Source organism: Pinus tabuliformis, chromosome Q, assembly GCF_031772625.1.
Source record: "Pinus tabuliformis cultivar Carrire ecotype Pingquan chromosome Q, CPIR1, whole genome shotgun sequence".
NCBI classification, from domain to species: Eukaryota; Viridiplantae; Streptophyta; class Pinopsida; order Pinales; family Pinaceae; genus Pinus; species Pinus tabuliformis.
In genome coordinates this window covers 1,249,962,510-1,249,985,583 of record NC_142296.1, presented here as the reverse complement: position 1 = coordinate 1,249,985,583, position 23,074 = coordinate 1,249,962,510, and positions in this window count along the sequence as shown.

Here is a 23,074-nt window from a genome sequence, read left to right as displayed (position 1 = left end):
GTCTTTTTCAAACTCTCTAAACATGAAAAAGATATGGAGTTACACCTTTGTCAGACTCATTAAAATACTAAATGACCTTGGATTCATCATCATGACGAAATTGAGCTTCTCCTTCCCAGGTGTCATTAAACTTACTAGGTCAGATTTGTCTGAAGGATGAAATTATAGTGTGAGTACATGCTATCCACTTCAAGCTTGCGATAAAAAATAATTGGGGTACCTGCCAGAAATGGTGGGCGAAAATTGGAAATTTTATTAGTTGTGTCAGCAACTCACTCTTGAACATGACACTTTCTACTTTGTGTCGGGTTGGGATATCCTCCTTTTCATCATTGACCTCCCTAGGTTGGGCTACTCATTTTTTCCTTCCATTTGATATCTACCACATCATCATGACCACCGATCTTATGGATCCAACAACTGCCAAATTCTGGAATCGTGTCGCTGATATGTTCAAGAGTTGTCCTTCTGTAGTTACCCTTACCTCTAATTCTCTGTATCATCCAAAATCATTTGCGTCCCTTTGTCTCATGTCAATGATGTGGGATACAACATGGACCTCCTTCAACATGGTCACTTCCTATCAACTTCAACTCATTATCCGAGAAGTTGGTCGAGAGACTTCCTTCCAGTACCTTGGAGCTCGAATTACCTAACGGCAAGTTCTTCGCACTCGACGATAAGTTCACATCACTGGCTTTCGATCAGGTGATTTCACGGGTGTTCAACATCAATTCCTTCATTCACATTCCGTGAATTTTGCTACTAATACCTTAAGAACCATTTTCATTATTGGTGGTTTCTCTTGCGCTTGTTAACAATTTACATCATTGACTGGTAATCAAGAAATTTTCTAGCATGTTCGATGTCAAAACATCTATTCACATGTTAGAATCTATATATTGATCAGGTCATGTTGGAATGCAAGACCCTATGCTCAAATTACAAAAGTCCAGGTTGCAAGGCAATGTGACATGATCATGTTGATATACATGTCTCTTTCATATGGATGGCTGTGACCATACCATGAGTTGTCATATGTGATCCTTCTCATTATTGGATGGCTGCAGCCATACCTTGGTTTCAATATGATCCCCTTTATTGTATTGTTGTGTCCATGCCTGGATCCATTTACATGATCATTCTTTGGATGGCTGCGTCCACACCATGATTCATGTATCGTTTGACAGAGTTTTCAGTAATATGTATATGTACTTGTTTGCAGGTTTTTTGATGACAGACTCTGGTTCCCCGCATTGAGTTATAAAGCATCTCACCCCTCACTCTTGTTCAACCTTCAAACTTTAGGGGGAATCTGTTACATAGCATTTTGTCACTGTCCCTATACTTCATGTTCCTTGATCCTGGAGGACCTCTACAGTGAACCCTACATGCTTTTCCATCATGAAGAAACTCCCATTGTGTCCTCTTCATGAGCAGAACAATTCCCTTTTGCATCATTTCCCAAGAATATTTTATTTATCCCAGTTTACAAGACCAGTAATACTAATCCGTGTCCTCCTCGCTCTGATATGCAGGGTTTACAATTGTCCCTAGCGTCGATCGAATTGACTAAGCCCTTTCTCAGTTGCGTCGATCCTCTTTTGGAAAGTTTTTTAAATATGGAGTTGAAGCTTCTAGCTCTGGAAGCTTCGTAATAGAATTTTAGTAAATGGCCGGATGGAGCCGAGGAGGTCAAATTGGGCTCCTTTCCCCTCTTAGGATGGAACTACCTCAAGAGATAAGACCTTCTCCCATGAGAAAAGGAACCATCTCCCATCCATTCAAGATATATAAACCTCCACTTTTCCCAAACACAAGCTAGTGTTAGTGTGTGTGTGCTAGTGCTAATTAAGTTTTGTTTCGAGTAATCAACAAGTTATCCATACTTTGTAGCTCTCTATTTTGTGTTTAAGGGAGAATTGTGAGTTGGTTTGGTGTGAAGCCTAAAGGGAAGAGCCTTGAGACTATCATTGTTGAGGCCATCCATGGAATGCTAGCAGAAGTGTGTGGGAACCTAGATTTGTCAAAGGAGAACAACAACATCAAGACGTCGATTGTAAGCTCTTCTTGATTTAATAAAGATGCAACTATCAACTGATTTCCTGCATAAGATGTCATTTCACACGTTTATGGCATAATGTTTCTTGACTTGTTAAGTAGGTTGAATATAATTTGTATATTATCATGGTTGTTGTCTGCTGTTGTCTACTTGTTTCAGGTGTTCGCAAGAAGAAACAGAAGATAGTTGGAGCAAGGAAAATGGGTGATCATGAAACAGATAGTGCATTAAGAGGTAGGACCTCTTGATTGGTTCAAACCTAAGGAAATCTTCCATAGAATTTCTTGTTTGTGGCTAGACCTGCCCTCGGGCTAGAGGAATTATTTGTGTCCGCACTTAGAATTTTACCTACACCACACTCCCATCCCGTAAGGACCATTTGATGGAAAACCCTAATGCGATAGCTCTACAATGAGGTGGTGCAAATATTTAAGAGCATGGTGGGTCGGAAGCTGAGGCATTTAAGAAAAGAGGCGCACCATTCAAAATCAGCATGGGTCAACCCAGAAAGGCGCCTTTTGCCATGAAACCAGGGTCGACGCTTACAGAGTAAATCAAGACATGGGAGGTCAGGAGGAATTGATGATCCATCATTGCACTCCATGCAAAGGGAGGATGAAGTACCACCAAGGCGACCTATGCTTCTATACTATCGCATTAAATTGATAGTTGACTTCTCCCAGTCTTGAAGAACAAATGATCCGAGCAGTAAAGGCAAAAGCGATGCGAACCGACTGAGCGACACACGTGAATAGACCACAACCATGCAAGAACTTGAAGAGAAGGCGATCACTAGGGTGGGCATGGACATATTTTATTGGCATGTTCATTCAATATATTGAGCCGTTTTGTAATCATGTAATGTGTCGATCATTTAACAAAGCAATTGATCTTGTGTAATGATTTTTGGTCCACAGAGCAATCCCAGGCCGAGACATTTAGTCGATCTACAAGTTGAGGCTCAGCTAAATATATTTCGTTGTAATTATTGTTCAATGCTCCCCTCTCTAGATAAATAGTGCAAAGCAACACTTCACAAAGGTTAATAATCCTAAAGAAATAACTACATGTTATTTCCAGACTCTATGACTTTTTGATATGGATCTTTCAGAATATTAAGGAAATGGTGGTGATTCCCCCTTTGAGTACTAACATATGTTATCCCTTTGTTAAATCCAATTATGTTCATGTTTCCTCTTTGAATTCATGCAATCGTAGCCACTAGAAATGTTTCATATTGTCTTATAGATTCATGTGTATTCATTGGTTAATGCATGTGCATGTATGGATTATTGAGATTATATCTTTAAAATTTCAATCCATGAATCCTCGAACCCAATCTCTCTTTCATCCATTATGTCTGCCTGTAACTCAGATAAGTGTAGAAATATTTGATGCTTCAAGCTCTTTGTGATATGTGTAGAATTATTGATGCTCCAAGCTCTATGTGATGAGTTACTCCTTCTCCTCATCTTCTCTAATTTCTCTGTCAAATCTTATTAAACTCTAGGTGCTTGAACTACTCGGCCTCCACTATTTTATGCACATATTTATGTCAGTTGTATATGTAAAGAAGTAGAAATACATGGCTTATGCCTTTAGAAGAATGAACCAACCCATGTTGTTTAATATATATATATATATATATATATATATATATATATATATATATATATATATATATATATATATATCTCTATATATATATATATATATATATATATATATATATATATATATATATATATATATATATATATATATATATATATATATATAGATATATATATCTATATAGATGTGATGTCTCCATATTCCTAAGAATCATATGTGACACACAGAATATAGAAGTGTCTAGGCACTGGCCTTGTAAAAAATCCAATGTTGTCTTTGGGAGTGACAACATCTTCTAGTATCGTTGTCGAGGAACTTATTGAAGGATTTTTCCACTGCAATACGACAAGTTAAGCTCTCTTTGTGTAGGTGAGAAAATATATTCTGATCGCATCCTCATCACATTGGTAACTATACAAATCCTGTTATCATTTATCATCCTGGAATTTAGAAAGCCTCACACTCACTCATATACATCTTAGCAGAAAACCCCATTTGTATCTCACCTAGAGAAATTAATCCTCAGGAGAGTCTGGAAGGAGAAAACTCCTACTACCTATGCTACTATATCAGCATTATTTGAAGCTTCCCCATCCAGCTCCCAACCCATTGTCACTCACTGTTCATAATTTACTCCTGATATCATTACATACCCCGCCCTCAGTCTAACCACTCCAACCACTGTGGTTTTTTCCCAAGTTTTTCCAATAAATCTCAATCCTCCTCCATTTACTCAGATGGTTGTTTCGGGTTTCTTACTGAATAAATATGCCCCTCTTGATTACCTCCACCTCTAAGTGCTATGCCTCAGGACTACCTAATCATTTTCCTAAGTTCAACGAGGAGGATGAAAACACTGCACAAAGACACATTGAAATGTTGTGTGTTTTTTCTGGGATTCTAAATGTAGAAAAACTTGATGTGGTCCTGAGACTCTTTGTATAGTCCCTTGATGGAGAGGCCAGAAAATGGTTTAAATCCCTACCCAATGCCTCCATCACTACCTGGGAGGAACTCGAAAACTCTTTCACACAAAACTATGGTGAAAATAGAAGTCATGAGTATGTCCTCATAGAGTTTGATGGTATAAAGAAGAAGCCTGAAGAGGATATTTTATAATTCATAAAAGTATTCAATAAGTAGTATAATAACCTTCCTCATGAAATAAATATTCCTCAAGCTACTGCTCGCGTAATATTTGTGGGAGCCTTGGAATCCTTCTTTGGTTTTACCCTAAGAGAAAGGAAGTCTCACACCCTGGATCAATTCCAAGTTGATTCCATTGAGCTAGAAACAAATTTTACCTCGGTGGGGAAGTTAAGAGGTAAAGATGAACCTACAGAAAAGAAAAGGGGGAAAGAAGAAGCATTCTCTTCTGGGAAAACTAAATAATCACCAAATATAAAGTGGGTAGAAATGGATAAACTCATCAGGAGTTTATCTCATAAGTTGGTGAAGCTTGAGATGGAGAACAATAGTCTCTCAAAATTGTATGCTCAAGGTAACAACCAAAGTTATAACCCATTGTGCAGAAGGCCATGATTGCAGATACTTCCAAGGGAAGGAAAAGATCAACTCAATTAGATCCCTTCTCCTCTATATTTAGAAGATGATCCCGATGAACAATCATTGGCTACACATGAGATGTAGGGAAACTTGTTTTCCTTTTTATCTAGAGAAGAACCTAAAAATATGGCTCATCAGGAGGCAAGTCATGATAGAGAAGTAGTAGCAAATGAGGAGGACATAGGTCATTATTGTAAACAGTTTGCGGATTTCATGCAAGCATAGCTACACCGAAGGTATGATCTAAGATCTTCAATAAAGAGGTCGAGGGAGCCAGAACAACAAGAGGGAACTACTCCCCAAGATATTCTGCCAGTGTCAGATAAAGAAAAAGGTAAGTTGAATCCAGATTCATCCAAGGTGAAAGTCTCCTCAAATAAGGAATGCAACAAATCTGAGGTACACACAGAAGAGAAGGAACATCTTCTGATAAGAACTACTAGCGACAAGGAAAAAGAAGCAGAGATAGGAGGTACAGAAAAGGGCCAACTGACACTCAATGTGTAGAAGGAGCTCGAAAAGGTAAAGATTCATGTGCCTCTATTTGAACTTCTAAAGTAGCCCACTTATAAAACTCAGGTCTCTCAGTTCATGCTTCCATCCACCTCAGCACCGACCCATGATTGTCTAAACCTTCAAGAAGAAAGACCAATACTTGTTTTTGGGCCTCATGTTGAAGAAATGGATCCTTCCACTACACCCTTCTATGTGACCCTGGTAATCCATGAACTCTTATTGAATAACTGCATGTTGGACTTCAGAGCCTCGTATAACCTCATGCCCTTAACCATGATGGAACATCTTGGCTTGCATATCACTACGCCCTACAAAGACTTATACTCCTTTGACTCTAAGAGGGTTAAATGCATGGTAATGATAAAGGATCGGGTGGTAAACCTGGCTCAAATCCCTTTGAAGAGCATAGTGATTGACATCGCAGTGGCAGATATCCCCCCTCGATTCGACATGCTCCTATCTGGGTCTTGGGGTTCCAAGGTGGGGGTCTCTATCAAGCTAGATCTAACTTATGCAACTATTCCCACTTTTGGAGGTGATGAAAGGAGGTTTTATAGAGTGTCCAGATTTGTAAACATTATGACATGAGATGAAGGTTCTAAAAATTCCCCAGCATATGGAAAATAAAGTGATCTGTCCTGCTTGTCCATAGAAGAAGATGAGACCATCTTAGAAGAAACACCAGTACACCTAATGATGTAGTTATATCACCAACATGGAGATGAAAAAAAAGTGTGAAAATTATACTTTGATGGAGAAAATTCCAAAGAGGGAAACAGAGTTGGAGTATCGTTTTAAAGTCCTGAGTGCAACTTAATACCTCTTTCATTCAAGTTGGAGTTTGAGGCAACCAACAATGTGGAAGAGAATGAAATTTTCTCCTTCGGCTACAAACAACAAGGAATATGAATATTGAGTGCTTAACTATGCATGGAGACTCCGAGCTGATTGTAAAGAGATCAGATAGTGCCAGGTGAAACACCCCAGATTGAGGACTTACCGGAATGAAGTATGGGATTTAATTGACAACTTCTTCCTAGCCTTTAATATACAAATCCTGCCCCGAAAAGGAAACATAATGGTTGATTCTCTTGATGTAGCAGCAAGCAATTTCAAACCCCCCTCAAAATCTGATTCTCAGGTATGAGATGGAGGTTAGATAAAAACCCTCTATACTTGATAATGTCAAGCACTAGAAGGTCTTCGAGGAGGATGAGAAGATAAAATGGTTTATAGAACTAGTTGGGGAGTTTTTTAACTCAACCATTGATCAAGGAGAATAAAAATAGGTAGATCAAGAACCAACTTCGTGGGAAGACACAATAGGTGGACATAAAATTCTACAACTGAAAGGGAATACTATTCCCTCTCGGCTAGTCCCACTTGAAAGATTATTTAAGAAGGATGATGTAGCCTCCAAGCAATTGACTATGGAGATGGATTAACAAGTAGAAGATTGCAATATCGACTGAAAGGATGAACCCCATATGGCCAGAATATCAAAAGGAATCCCCTTGCATTATAAACAAATGTACTTAAATCTCTTCAAAATCTACAAGGCTGTTTTTTCTTGGTCTGATGAGGATTTAAAAGAACTTGATGCTAACGTTACATAGAATAAAATTCCTTTAAAGAGTGGAATAAAACCGTGCAAGCAGAAGTTCACGTTGTTGGAAATAATACTAAGGGGGGGAGGAATCAATATTATCAAATCAATAATTTAATTTTTAAAACTGATTTGTATACACTACTTCACCTTAGTGAACTAGCATGTATATGCAACTATACTTAATGAAACCAGCATATATGCAGAGATCTTTTGATTTACCCAAATTATCATGTAGTGAACTTTAATCAGTATATCACCAAATTCATTAGACAATGCAGTAAGAGAAGAATAAATCATCACACATAAACACCAAGATATAAGGTGGAATCCCAATGTGGGTGAAAACCACTTGCTGCAATCATTTATGTCTTCTTTTAATAATAAGAAAATTCTGTTTACAATTTTTGTACTGGTGTAGCCTTATACCAGTACGCAGGCTTCTACCTGCAGAAGGCTACAACCTTCTCTCGATCTCTTGCTTCTACTAGAGGGGAGCTACAACCCCCTAGCTCTTGTACTAGTTAATATGTTTACTAGTACGTAGGTGTCAGCCTACAAAAGGTTACAACCTTCTCCTTTCTTCCACGGACCACGTTTCATAAATTTTCAGACTCGATCCATCAACAACATCATTCAATCATCAAATATATCTGCATCAACCAATCTCCTATTGAACCAACCACAACCAAGTCAATCAATTACTTTGACAACCCATCAATCTGATCTTTCAGAATGCTGTCACCAGAATACAGTAACCAGAACCCAAGCCAGAACCCAGAATACTGCAACAACAAACAACAGTAACTAAAACATAGATTATAAGGTATACGCTACTTTCTTGTGCCGAACCCGTGTGTATATGCACTTTCCTTAAAGCCAACCAATGTATACATCTGCAAATATTAATTCATAATTATGCAGCTATACCAAACATTAGTTATACCCAGATCATATCATTTACAGAATAATATATGCGTCAGTATTCAGATCTAGAATATTCATGAGAAAAAACACATAATGATAGTTAACTTTACATCTTAAGATCCCAATCCATCATTATATATTATCCTCCATCAACTGCTAAGGTTCTCCCTTCGTTCAGATCCAACAATGCACCATAACCCAATAACCTGCATACTAGATCTCACTCTTCATCAGATATTCAATGCTTGAGTACCTTGGCCTAATGATCTTATCCTCCTTTTATAGTTTTAGGCCTTTCTCAATACTATGGACCAAAACCACTGAGGACCAATACCTTGGATCGAATACCTTGGGTTAATACCTCGGATCAAATACCATGAACCAATACCATGGACCAAATACTTCGGACCAAAACATAGTTTTCCAAGGTATACGCACTTTCCTTTCTATGAAAGTGCATGTGTACATTATATGCACCCTTTGTTCTATTAACTTGCGTGTATACGCAACTTGGTCAATGGTGAACCTAGTTATACCTCTCTTTCTTCATTCTGTGAAGACTGATGTGTCATTCTTTGTTGTTTTCATGGTATATTGTGATCTTTCATCTGAGTGAGTTGCCTTCTGAACTAATTCCTTGAAGTTGCCCTGCATTTCATCACATGCTGTCACATCTAATATCTCTTTTGTACATTCATTTAGTTACCATATACTAGTGATTTGTTCTGCTACAAGTGGGTTGCCACAAGTACAACACATACATCATAATGCCAACAATCTCCCCCTTTGGACTTGATGGCAACAACAACCACACCAAGTCATTCTCCCCCTTTGACATCAAGGGCAAAGGGTCATGCTCCCCCTTAGTGCATGATGAATTTTCTGATACGCTGAAGTGTGCTGATTGAGCTTCCCTAATCGAGTCCGTGCTCCCCTTGAGCATATGCAAAGTCTACAAAAATATGTTCTAAAAGAAGAACATGACTCTATACTTGTATCACAAATGACCTTCCTATCACCAATGACTCATACATACATCCATCTCCCAACCAAATGGGGATATACCAAATTTGATTCATCCACCCAACCAAGTGGGGATAAATCAATTGTTTATACATGACAAAAACAAGAAACATTACATCATCCATCCCATGCATAGTGGGGTTACAAATTAGGTCTTTTTCATGACCATTACATTAAAAGATACATGTGATATATATAACAGAGACCAAATATCTTAAACAAGACCATGATAGTCATCAACAACTATCATCAACAACATCTGTCAATCAGCATCTAGACCAGCAACCATGTTCTCCCCCTGAACTTGTTCCACCTAAAACAAAATCTGCACCGAGATCTTCTAAGATAATGCCAACAATGCATTATTAGAAGCATATGCTCCCCCTGAACCTATGTTAGATGTTCACTGTCAGATCTGATTATTTCATATATCAAAAGAGTTATCAAGGCATCATCATCAATCAGATATATATCAAGTTATCAACAACTTATGAGAGCCAACATGTTTCCACATGTCATCAACAAACTGTAACCATCATCAAGCAGAGCAGATGATACCCCTTTCTCCTGAGTCTGGCCCACTGCTTTTCTTCAAGCCAGCGTATACGCGACTGTACCCATATAAACCAGTGTATATACGTGACTAGGCTTCATGAAACTCACGTATAACCACCTTTCTCTGAAGAAGATAGGATTTAACAATAGGATGATGCAACAAATGTCTCTCTAGGCAGTGGCTTAGTGAATATATCAGCAACCTGTTCTTTGGAGGGAACATACTCCAATTTGACCTTCTGTTCAACCACTTGTTCATGTAGAAAATGATATTTGATGGGTATGTGCTGGGTCTTAGAGTGCATGACTGGATTCTTCGAAATACTAATGACACTTGTATTATCACATAGAATGGAGATGGGTGGAGTGCATGTGATCTGAATGTCATGCAAGGTTTGCATCATCCAAAGTAGTTGTGTGCAGCAAGATGCTGCAGCCACATATTCTGCTTCAGCTGTAGATAATCCAATTGAACTTTGTTTCTTGCTGAACCAAGACACTAACCTGGAATCCATATAGAATGCACCACCAGTAGTGTTTTTTCTATCATCAACACTTCCTGCCCAATCTGTATCTGTATATGCATGAAGTGTAAGATCTGTATCTCTAGGATACCATAAACCAAAGTTCTGTGTTCCTTGAAGATATTTGAAAATCCTTTTGACTACTTGAAGGTGTGTTTCCTTAGGATTTTCTTGGAATCTTCCAACTATTCCCACTGCACGCATGATGTCTGGTCGGGTACCTGTTAGATAAAGTAGACCGCCAATCATGGATCTATAATTTGGTTGATGTACTGCTGTTGATTCATCATTTGAGCTAAGACTGCATCTTGTTACCATTAGGGTACATACTGGTTTAGAGTCTTCCATGCCATACTTTTTTAGGATCTATTTGAGATATTTGATTTCTGAGAGGAAAATACCATCTTTATTCTACTGAACTTGTAGACCAAGAAAGTAGGTGAGCTCACCAAGCAAGGACATTTCAAATTCTTGCTGCATTACTAAGGAAAAATTTTGACTCATGGATTCTTCATTGCTACCAAAAATGATATCATCAACATACACAACAATTATTAGCAATTTATCAGTGTCCATCTTTGTATATAGATTGCTATCTGCTGACCCCTTTGAAAAACCTTGTTGGTGGAGATATTTGTCAAGACAGTAATACCATGCTCTTGGAGCCTGTTTTAGACCATAGAGAGATTTTCTGAGTTTGCATACAAGTTTTGCATCATTTCCAAGAATGAATCCTTTTGGTTGTTCAATATAGACTTCTTCTTCTAAGTCTCCATTAAGAAAGGCAGATTTTACATCCATTTGGTATACTTTGAATTTCTGAAAACTAGAAAGAGAAAGAAACATTCTTATGGCTTCAAGTCTAGCAACAAGTGCAAAATTTTCTTCAAAATCTATACGTTCTTGTTGAGCATATCCTTTGCAAACAAGTCTGGCCTTGTTTCTAATAACTTCTCCATTTTCTTTCAGCTTGTTTTTCAATATCCATTTAGTTCCTATGATATTCTTATCATGAGGTCTATGAACTAACTCCCAAGTATTATTCTTTTCAATTTGCTCAAGTTCTTCATTCATGGTCTTGACCCAACATTCATCTCTGCATGATTCATTCACATTTTGAGGTTCAGTGGAAGATAGTAGTGCTAGATAGCTTGAGGTTTCAGCAATAGTTCTTCTTGTCCACACATCTACCCCTTTATCCCCCAAAATTTGAGTTTCTGGATGATTTTTCTGAAAATACTTGGACGGAGTCTTTTCTTCTATCGTTATCTCTTCTTCTGGTGCTTCATTGGTTTCTTCTTCAGAATCAGTGTGATTTGATGTGGGAAAATGATCCTCATCTTCTTCATTGTCATGATCTTCAGTTTTTATCTGTTTTGGATTTTTGCATGTTTCATCAACTACAACATCAATACTTTCAATAATTTTCCCAAGTATTTTGCTATAACATTTATATCCTTTACTTAGGGAAGAGTAGCCAAGAAGAATGCCTTCATCTGCTCTAGGTTCAAACTTACCAAGTTTTTCATCAGTCCTTTTGATGTAACACTTGCTTCCAAAAACTTTGAAGTACTTTACCGTAGGAGTTTTACCATACCAAAGTTCATGCAGAGTTTGAGTGTTGTTTACCCGAACATTTGCTTGGTTGAGAATAGTGATGGCGGCGAATGCAACTTCACCCTAGAAGGTTGCAAGAGTTCCAGATTCATCTAGAATAGCATGAGCCATTTGTTGAATAATTCTGTTCATCCTTTCTACCACTCCATTTTGATGAGGAGTCCTTGTGGTGGATAACTTCCTTTTTATTCCATGTTGTTCACAGAAGTCAAAGAATTCATTCGAGGTAAATTCCCCTCCTCGATCATATCTGAGGCATTTGATTTTGCGATCTAATTCATTTTCAACCAAAGCTTTGAAGGCTTTGAACTTCTCAAATGCTTCATCTTTATGCTTTAGAATACCTATCCAACTCATTTCGGAAAAATCATCAATGAACAATATAAAGTATTCTTCTCCATGAGGTGACTTTTTCTCTGATGGTCCACATAAATCAGTATGAACAAGTTCAAGTGGCTTACTAGCCGATCCTTCCTTTTCGATGAATTAAGATCTAGTTTGCTTACTGAATTGACATGATTTGCATATAGTATTTTTAGGAATGTTGATATCTCGAAGATCTCAAACAGCCTGGAATCTGCATGCTTTTCTTATTTGAGAAAAACCTAGATGTCCCAACCTTCTCTGCCATAGCCATTTTTCATCATTTTTGCTTAGATAACACTGTTGCTATCCTCCCTTGAGTATGTATAGGTTGTTTGGAGTTCTTGTACCTTTAATCACTATTTCTCCTGTATCAAGCTCACAAACAACACATCCATTTGATCGAAACACTACTTCATATCCTTGATCACACATTTGACTCACACTCAACAGGTTATGTTTTAAGCCATTAACATACATAACGTTTCCATCTTTAAATATTTCTTTCAAGAAAACAGAGCCTTTACCTTTTATGACAACACAAGTGTCGTTTCCAAATGAGACACTCTTTTCCTTTTCTAAGGCATTATATGAGTGTAGTTTTTCTCTGTCAGCTGTTATGTGTTTTGAGCATCCACTGTTGATGTACCACTGGTTTTCTTGTCCTTCTACATATAAGGCTATATCACATCTTTTCATTTGTGGTTCTTTCTTTCTCCATACTTTCGGATTCAATGGAGTTTGCTCCTTTTGAGATATTTGCTGAAATTTTCTCCTGCATTCAGATTCTTCATGGCCAAAGTTGTTACAGATTGAGCATTCTATTTCATTTTCAAGCAGAGAAAAGTTATTATAGGAAATTTTATTGATCCCTGTCACATTCCTTTGATTTCGTGCTTCTCTAGTCATGATGGTTTTGTAAGAAACACATTGATTAGTTTTGTGTCCAAAATTATGACATGAGAAACATTGAACATTAAAGAAGTTCCTGCGATTATCGAATCTACTGACCTGGTGATTGTAGTTTCTATTGATATTCGTCTTTCAAGCAAATTGAGCACGATTTACCTGATGTTGGTTGTGGCTTCTGTTCATCCTTGAAGTAAATTGAGCCTGGTTTACCTGGTGATCTGCTTTATGCCTTTGCTGATGATTGTCAAACTGTTCACTCCTCCTTGCTGCATCAAGATAGCTTTTAGTGGAGGTTGATGGCTTCTGTGATTGAGATGCTTCTTCAGTATATCCAAGGCCTATTTTTATCAGAGGAGAACGTTGTACTTTGATAATTTCATTTAAGGTTTCTAATCCTTTAGCAAATCTGAGATTGAGAGCTTTTGTTTTCTCAAGATCCTTTCTTAGACTCACAATTTCACATTCTAGTTTTTCATTGTGTTTTTCTCTTTAAGCAAGTTGGTATATCAAGGTATCTATAATCATATTCTTTTCTTCTAAACAAATTTTAAGTTTAGAGATTTCTTCATAAATGTAATCTTCATCTAAAACATCCAAAAAATCATCATCTTCATAAGCCATTAGAAGTCTATAGTCATTACTATTCTCATGTATTCGATAAACCATCACTATCTTCATGAGTATACTAGCTCTTTTTACCTACACTTTGTTTTCTATTTCGTTTTGTAGATTTTGTCCCTTGATCATATTTATCTTTATGAGGACATTTGGTAGCATAATGACCGACTCTACCGCAGGCAAAACATTTGAAAGGTAATTTACCTCTGAATCTTTTGGAACCTCATTGAAGGTTCTTGACAAAGTTTTCTTCTTCTTCTTCTTCTGAAATGTGTCCTGATTCATTGAGTTCTTCTTTTCATTTTGCTGAAGCTTTAAATGTTGCTTTTGTACGTTAAATGTGCATGTGTACATTATACGCACCTTTTGTTCTGTTTACCTGCATGTATACGTGGCTTAGTCAATGGTGAACCTGTGTATACCTCTCTTTCTTCATTCTGCGAAGACTGATCTGTGACTCATTCTTTGTTGTTTTCTTGGTATACTATGATCTTTCATTTGATTGAGTTGCCTTTTGAACTGATTCCTTAAAGCTGCCCTACATTTCATCACATCTAAATCTGCCCTGCATTTCATCACATTTTGTCACATCTGATATCTCTTTCGTAGATTCATCTAGTTACCATATACAAGTGAGTTGTTCTGCTATAAGTGGGTTTCCATCAAGTACAACACATACATCATAATGCCAACACACGCAGATTAATCCACTCTTCCTCCCCTCCATTGAAAAGGAAGTGAGGAAATTCCTACAAGCTAAAATCATAGTGCCTTTAAGGTACTCAGAGTGGGTTTCCAACTGAGTCCTAGTATGGAAAAAGAATGGATAAATAAGGCTATGTGTAGATTTTTGGAGCCTTAATAGGGTATCATTGAAAGACAATTACCAACTGCCCAAGATGGATTACATATTGTAGAAGGTGCTTGGATCAGTCAGAATGTCCATGATGGATGGGTTCTCTAGTTACAACCAAGTGGCAATCCACCCTATTGATCAGAAAGAGACTGCTTTCACCACCCCGTGGGGAACTTCCATGTATGCTCACATGCCTTTCGATCTTATTAATTCAGGGGCCACATTTCAAAGAGCTATGGATATAGCTTTTGTAGTTGATAAAGACAATTTCGTAGTGGTATATTGGGATGATAACGCAGTCTTGTCTAAGACCACTGAAGACCTCATCCTCCACTTGAAGCTCACCTTTGAGAAATGCAAGAGGTACGGTCTTTCTTTGAATCCCAAGAAATCTAAGTTCGTCTGGAGTGAGGGAAAGCTACTAGGACACATAGTAGTGTAAGAAGGATTGAAAATCAATACTAAGCAAGTCAAAGTGATCAATCATATTCCTCTACCCAGAAATATGAAAGAGGTCCAAGCCTTTTTGGGGAGAAACAATTTCTTGAGGAGGTTTATACCCAGCTATGTAGAAATAGTGAAGGGTATTACAGATATACTAAGAAAGGAAAATGAAGTCAAGTGGAGCCCCGCCCCTCGAGATTCTTTTACTAGAATTAAAGAAGCTTTGGTTGAAGCCCCAATACTAGTCATCCTTGACTACTCTGCACCTTTCTATATCTTTTCTTTTGTTTCTCCGAATACTATTGTCACAGTTCTACTACAAAATTATAAACATGGTTATGAACAACCCATTGCCTTCTTCATCCAAGTCTTGAGGGATGCTAAGATGAAATATAACCTCTTGGAGAAACAAGTCTATTCACTAGTCAAGGTTTTGAAAGCATTTCGAATATATGTGCTACAATCAGAAATCATGGCATTTATCCTAACGACAACGGTCAAGGAAATCCTCGTGGAAGGAGAAAATGAAGGAAAAGGGGTAGGTGGATACCAAAGGTACATGAATATGAGTTAGACATAAAGCCTACTAATCTCATAAAAGGCCAGGGGTTGGCCAAGATTCTATCAGAGTATAATTGTCAAGCTTTGGGGATAAATTTAATAATAGAGGAAGGCAAAACACAGATTCAAGAGAACAAGATTAAGACATCAGAGGAAAAGATTTAAGCTAAATATGAGGGATCACCCTGGTATAAGAATTTGATTCATTATCTCTTATTCCTGCGGTGCGCATTAGGGTTGGATAAATCCAAATACAAAACTCTCAAACTGCAAGCTCAAAAGTATATCATATCAAATGGTCAACTCTACTAGAAGGACCTAGTGGGATTCTTGCTATTATGTTTAGTAGAAGGCAAGACTCATAAAGTGATTATGGAATTTCATGGAGTCTACAGGTGGAAGACCAGAACTCACAGAATCCTCAAGGTAGGATTCCACTGGCCTATACTGTTTGGACATGTTCATTCCCGGGTCAGGTCATGTTAGAAGTGCCAAGTGTTTTCTTAGAGACAAAAACTTTCTCCTCTCCCCCTGATTCTAGTGCATGTGGAAGAACCCTTTAGATAGTGAGCACTAGACTTCACCGGAGAAATAAACCCACCTTCCAGTGGACAACACAAGTGGATACCAATGGCCACATATTATTTCACCAAGTCAGTAGAGGCCATCCCAGCTAGAAATTCCACAGACTCAATGGTAATCAAGTTTATGGAGGAGAACATATTATCTCGCTTTAGTTGTCCTATCAAAATTGTCACTGATAATGCTCATGTCTTTAAATCTGCAAAGTTCAACAACTTCTGCTAGAAATTCAATACCATCATTGGGCACTCCACTACCTACTATGCTCAAGGTAACGACTTGGTTGAGTCCTCAAACAAAACTATGGTGAGAGTGTTGAAGAAGACAATCACCGAGAATCAAAGGAACTGGGACTCCTAATTGAAGTTGTCCCTCTGGGCTAACCGAGTAACTCCAAAATGATCCACTGGAAAATCGCCTTTCAAGGTAGTATATGGGAAGGTTGCAGTCTTCCCAATCCACTTAGCGATGCCAATGGTGAAGTTACTACAAGAATCTGAGGAAGAGCCAAGTGCCTTAACATGGAGGATAAACCAATTGGTCGAACTTCATGAAAACAAAGAACAGGTGGGGGCCAAATTGGTAAATTACCAACAGAAGATGAAATCCCTGTTTGAAAAGAAGGCCAAGGATTGACCTCTTCAACCAGGAGATTTAGTTCTCTGATAAGATGTCTGATGGGAAGAAAATGGAAAACATGGAAAGTTCAATCCACTCTGGTTCGACCCTTTTAAAATTTTAGAGAAGAAAGGAAATAACACGTACATGCTCAAAAATCTAGACAGTGAACTGTTGGAACTTCCAATAAATGGTTAGTTCCTCAAAATCTGTTTCCATAATTAGAGGTACCTGCCTTGCACCCATTGTAAATATAGATGTGTATTGTAATTATTATATGAAATTTCTAGCTTTTGTTAAAAAATCCACTTTCATAAAATAATCATTTGTTTAGAAAAGACTCTATGCCTAAAGGAGAAGTTCATAGCCTGTAGGTTCTTGACGAATTGCAATCCAATGGCCCATCCCTAGATGGATTCAATGTTGTCACCTTTTGAAAAAAGTGCTCCAGCTGTATGAATAAGGGCAAAAAGAACAGAGAGGACGAAGAACAATGACTCAATTTTAACTCTAGTCGTGTTTCCCATTCCCTTTTGAAATGTTTGAAGACACCTACAGATCATGCTAAAAACCTTTATAAGCATTGGGACAATCAAACCACAATCGCAATCGGCCCTTCCCTTTTTGTGATACTTATTTTCAAATCACCCCTCCTTCTCGCCGATTGCGATGGAATCCCTCATTTGTTGATATCGTATATCCCAATGTTTCCTCGCTGATTTCCATATCCTCCCGTCAACACTCCTTCTTGCCAATTGCGATAATCCTTTCCCCCTGATTGCGATATCGAAATTGGGGATCACACAGGTCAAATTCCCTTCTCCGCCAAAGTCCCTTCTAGCTTGCGATTATAATGTGTGAGAACCCTCTCGAATGTGATATCTTATGTATCATGCCTAATTGAAGTTTCGCATCTGGATAATCGACGAGAACTATGAAATATGGTAAAAGGACCCTATCATGTAGTGTGATTGTGATACCAACAGGCCCGAATCAACGGGTCATGTCAACAAGCATTAAGATGTCTATTTCACTTCTGCTCAAAGGGACGGCGAGGGCATTCTTCATCCTATATCCAACAACACGGTCACCAAACAGGGAAAGCAGAGGTAATACTATGTAATGACCGATTTTGATGTTTCGGGTGGGCCCAATACCACATTTCGGCGATCACAATTGTTAAGGGGAGGCACTCCCTTCCTGTAAGGACCATTTGATGGAAAACCCCAATGCGATAGCACTGCGATGAGGTGACGCAAAGCTTTAAAGGTGTGGCGAGTTGGCAGTTGAGGTATTTAAGAAAGGAGGTGCAACATTCGAATTCAACATGAGCCGACCCAGAAAGGCCCCTTTTGACACAAAACCAGGGTCGACACTTACAAAGTAAATGAAGAAATGGGATGTCAGGAGGGCTTGATGATCCACCATGGTGCTCCACACAAAGGGAGGACAAAGTACCACCTAGGTGACCTCTACCTCTGTACTTTGGAATTAAACTTATAGTTGATTACTTGCAGTCTTGAACAATGAATGATCTGAGCAGTAAAGGGAAAAGCGATAAGACCGATTGAGTGACATTGGTGACCAGACTGCAGACAAGCAATAACCTGAAGCGAAGGCGACCACCGGGATGGGCATGGAGATATTTTGTTGGCTTTTTCATCTGATCGATTGAGTTGTTTTGTAATCATGTAATGTGTTGATAATTTAATGAAGCAATTAATCTTTTGTAATGATTTTTTGGCCACAAAGCCATCGTAGGCCGAGACAGCTAGTCGATATAACAGTTGAGGCTTGACTGAAGATATTTTGTTGTAATTACTATTCAATGCTCCCCTCTCCACATAAATAGTGGGAAGAAACACTTCACAAAGTTCACAATCCTAAAGAAAGAACTACATGTTATTTTCAGACTGCATGACTTTATGATATGGATCTTTTAGAATATTAAGGAAATGGTGGTGATTCCCCCTTCGAGTGCTATAATATGTAACCCTTGTTAAATTCCATTATGTTCATGTTTCCTATGTGAATTCATGCAATCATAGCTGCTATAAATGTTTCATACTTTCTTACAGATTCATGTGTATTGATTGGTTAATGCATGTGCATGTATGGATTATTGAGATTATATTTTTAAAATTTCACTGGATGAATCATCACACCCAATCTTTGTTTCATCCATTACGTTTACTTGTAACTCAAATAAGCATAGAAATACTTGATGCTTCAAGCTCTATGTGATAAGTGTAGAATTCTTGATGCTCCAAACTAGATGTGATGAGTTACTCCTCCTTATCTTCTCTCATTTCTCTATCAAAGCTTATTAAACTGTAGGTCCTTGAACTACTCGACCTCCATTATTTTATGCACATATTTTAGTTGTATATGTAAAGAAGTACTAGGAATACATGGCTTACGCCTTTACATGAATGTACCAACCCATATGAGACAGACATAATCTAGATGTGTCGAGTTATTGGTCTTGTAAGCAATCTAAAGTTGTCTCTGGGAGTGACAATAGATAGAATTGCTACATATTCATAATTTACTAAGACCAGCAAGATTTTTTTATTAATACAATGATTCTAGGAAGGTCCAACCATTGAGATACCCATTGTTAAAAACATTTGTCTATCTATATTTATATTCCTTTATACCAAGGAAGTTAAGTAGCATAAACATATTGACATATATAAATAGTTAAAATAGGAGGAATATAGTTCATTTGGGAAATACAACATTCTTGAACTAAATTGATGCTCACCTGCTAACACATTTTCAACATTTATATAGCTCTTTTAGCTATTGGTATTCACACCTATAAGCATTGAGAAATATATTTAGAACTTTTACAAAATATTGTGATAATAGAAGAAGTAACCCATAACAACATAATATCCATTATGAATTTCAAATAGTTAATCACTATAAGCTTTCCCATATAGTTTATTACTTGTATCCATTGTATTAATATTTCATTTTATAATTTCCTACTCAATGTTCAACAATAATAATACATAGAAGGAGGGAAGTGGACAACTTTGGTAGAGGAATAATTTTCTTTTGTGAAAATATGTATAAGGAAATATACCACTAGTAAATATACTCTCCACCATTCACCAATGGGTCTATCCAACAACATATATGTGTTTGAAGTACACTAGACAAATGATTCATCAAATCCAAACTTGTGGATACCCTCCAAGTGAAAGGAATGTTCGACCCTATCGAAGTCATTTTCCATCTCCGTATTAATTATCATTCCACTCTCTTCATTGGCCATTACATATGGATTTCCCATTTAAATAATATTATAATATCCACAATCTTCATTGCCAACATGAAGCCTCATTAGTGAAAAGTGATAAATTACTATGGATGTGTAGCTTGGTATGAGAGCTAGGAAAGAAGAGTTAATGCCGCCTCCCATATTATTCTTTCTTAAGGAGTTTTTTAATGTTTTCGTTAAATCAAAGTTTATGATGGACCATCATGCTCTGAAACAATGTATAGAAAGCCATTTAGCCTTGACTATTAGTTCAATTCATGTCACTAAATTTTTTGAAGAGCTCCTTTCTCTTCAATTAACAATGTAAACTTTGAAACAAGAAATAATAGGGTTATCTATTTTTTTGAGGTAGCAAAAAAATCATCCGATTTTGAAAAACAGTGATTGAGAATACACTTTCTTTTTTGGAGCATATTTTTGACACTTTAAATTTTATTACATGTCAAATATAAATATTTCTTTTTAAATTTTAATGATTTTCATGCTGATTTTGAAAATAAGTTGTTATTATCTATTTCTTTATATTTTTTTAATTTTTTAATTCTTATCTTTTATAGGTGATTTTTCTTTTAACATTTTTATGATTCATTTTTTTTGTCTTTTTTAGGTTAATTTTGTTTTCGTTTTTATTTTTATGTTTGATTTTATTTTTTTATTTTTTATTTTTTTAAATCTTTTCTATATATTTGATTTTTTTTGCCTTTTTTAATTTTTTTGTTTTTTTCATTGTATTTATTTTTAAATTATGTTTTCATTATTATTTTGAAATTTTAATGTTTTTTGGAGTCATCACGAAATATTTTACATCATTATTTCAAAATGTAAAAAATTTATCTTCAGAAAAAAAAGACGTTATTTCAACATCAACACATCAACACTTTTCATTTCCAGGGTAGTTTTTGCACAATTTTGCACAAAAAATTGGTTTTCAGTGCCATTTTTAAAACATGTTCAAAATTTACCCTATAGAAAAAAATTGTTATTCCAGCGTCAACACTTTTCATTTTCGAGTTGATTTTTCATGTTTTTGGGGGTTTGTTTAGCTAGAGTTCTTGTTTAGAGTTTATACTTCCCGTTTCAAAGTTTACATTGTTAATTTCCTTTTTCAAAATAAGATTATCTTCCTCAAGGTATGATTTGAATGTGTTCTACGAGATCTTGCACTTGCTAAAGAATTACTTCTTCTTCCATTCTAGGTCATACATGTAATTTGTTGCATATATGCCTCTGAGTTGATATCATTTACTAAAGTAGATCAATTGTTTTAATTTATTTTGATAGGGACTCTAACTAGTTTTGATATTGTTTACATTATTTGTTCAATGGGATGCATTAAAATTTGACCAATTTGTTTAGGGTCTACTTTACTACCTTGAGCTCTGATTCCCAATCAAAGGAAGGAAATTCCATGACCTATTAATCAATGTTGTTACAATTAAATTTATATATTTTGAATTTTAAATCTAAAGAGGGTTCAAATACCATTTTAAAATTAGAACTTTCATCTTCTCTCACATTTCGTCCCTAATTATACCACCTCCTCTTTTCACTTTATTGAAAATTACTATGTTAAAATTCATTGCTAATATGCTATATTTATCAAGAGTATTTTCCTTTTTGATTACAAGTTTCCTAGCATTCTATGTTGGTTGAATGCAAAACAACCATTGAATATTGAATTGAATGTAAAACATAATTGAAAAGAGATGTTTAAACCTCATCATATTCTAGTGTTCAAAATAATGTGATGATTCTAGGACAACCAGTGAATGATTTTACATTGTCAAAATTCCTTCTAGTGGTTCTCTTGCATCGATTGTCATCTCTCACTAATTCTACATTTCTTTTTCTTAATATCCAAAATTTCCTTCTCCTCCAAATTCATCTCTTCGATAAGGACGATTATATGTATTTTCACCCTTATTAAGTATCTAAAGGCTTCTATTCTATTTTTACTTCCTAGTCTTCTATAGTTCCTACATAGTAGTATAATTGCTTATTGAGTGGTGTTTTGGGGTTTCCTCCTAGAATGTTTGGATGTTATTTAAATCCTTTTTATTTCATACATTGAGATATTCCTCCAATATTCATTTTATATTCAACATTCCTTGTTGATTCTATTGATTTCTCTCTACTTGACTCTCCCTCTCATTTTGTTTTTGATGGTTTCCTTCCTTTTTAATCAGGTTTTCTTGTTTTCTCTTGTCTCCCTTGTTTTATATTTTTCTATATTCCATGCTAATTCGCTAGTCACTTGTGTGAAGTTTTCTCCACTATTTCAAAATCTATTTCCACCCACCCCTCTATAACTATATATTCATTAAGATATCAGAAAAGCTTCTCTTGGATGTCTAGAAAATAGAAGGCCAAAAGTTTAAGGCTCAAATACTAGTTCAATATACTCTTATTTTATTTTATTTGACCAGTCATAATTCTCTTTTGGTTAAATAGGCAATATCTAAGAACAATTTGACGTAATAGCCTTAGTTGATCTTGTTTCCTAGTCATATTTTGGGAATTTAGTTCCTATGGGGGAACACATTGATTTAATATCAATAAATCTATCGTGTTGCTTAGATGTCGATGATTTTAGACTCTTAATAAGAGCTCAATATAGCACATATTATTCTTTACTACCTTACATACCTCTCCCTAATATTGTGTTGTTAGAGTTTCTTCCTAATTATTTGTACATTCATAGGAAAAATTTCCATATCCATGATAAATTTTTCACTTAATGGAAATTGCTTGCAATCTAGTCATTGGAGAAGAAAGGCGAATGGATTCATGGCAACCCTTATCTATAGACACCTCAACA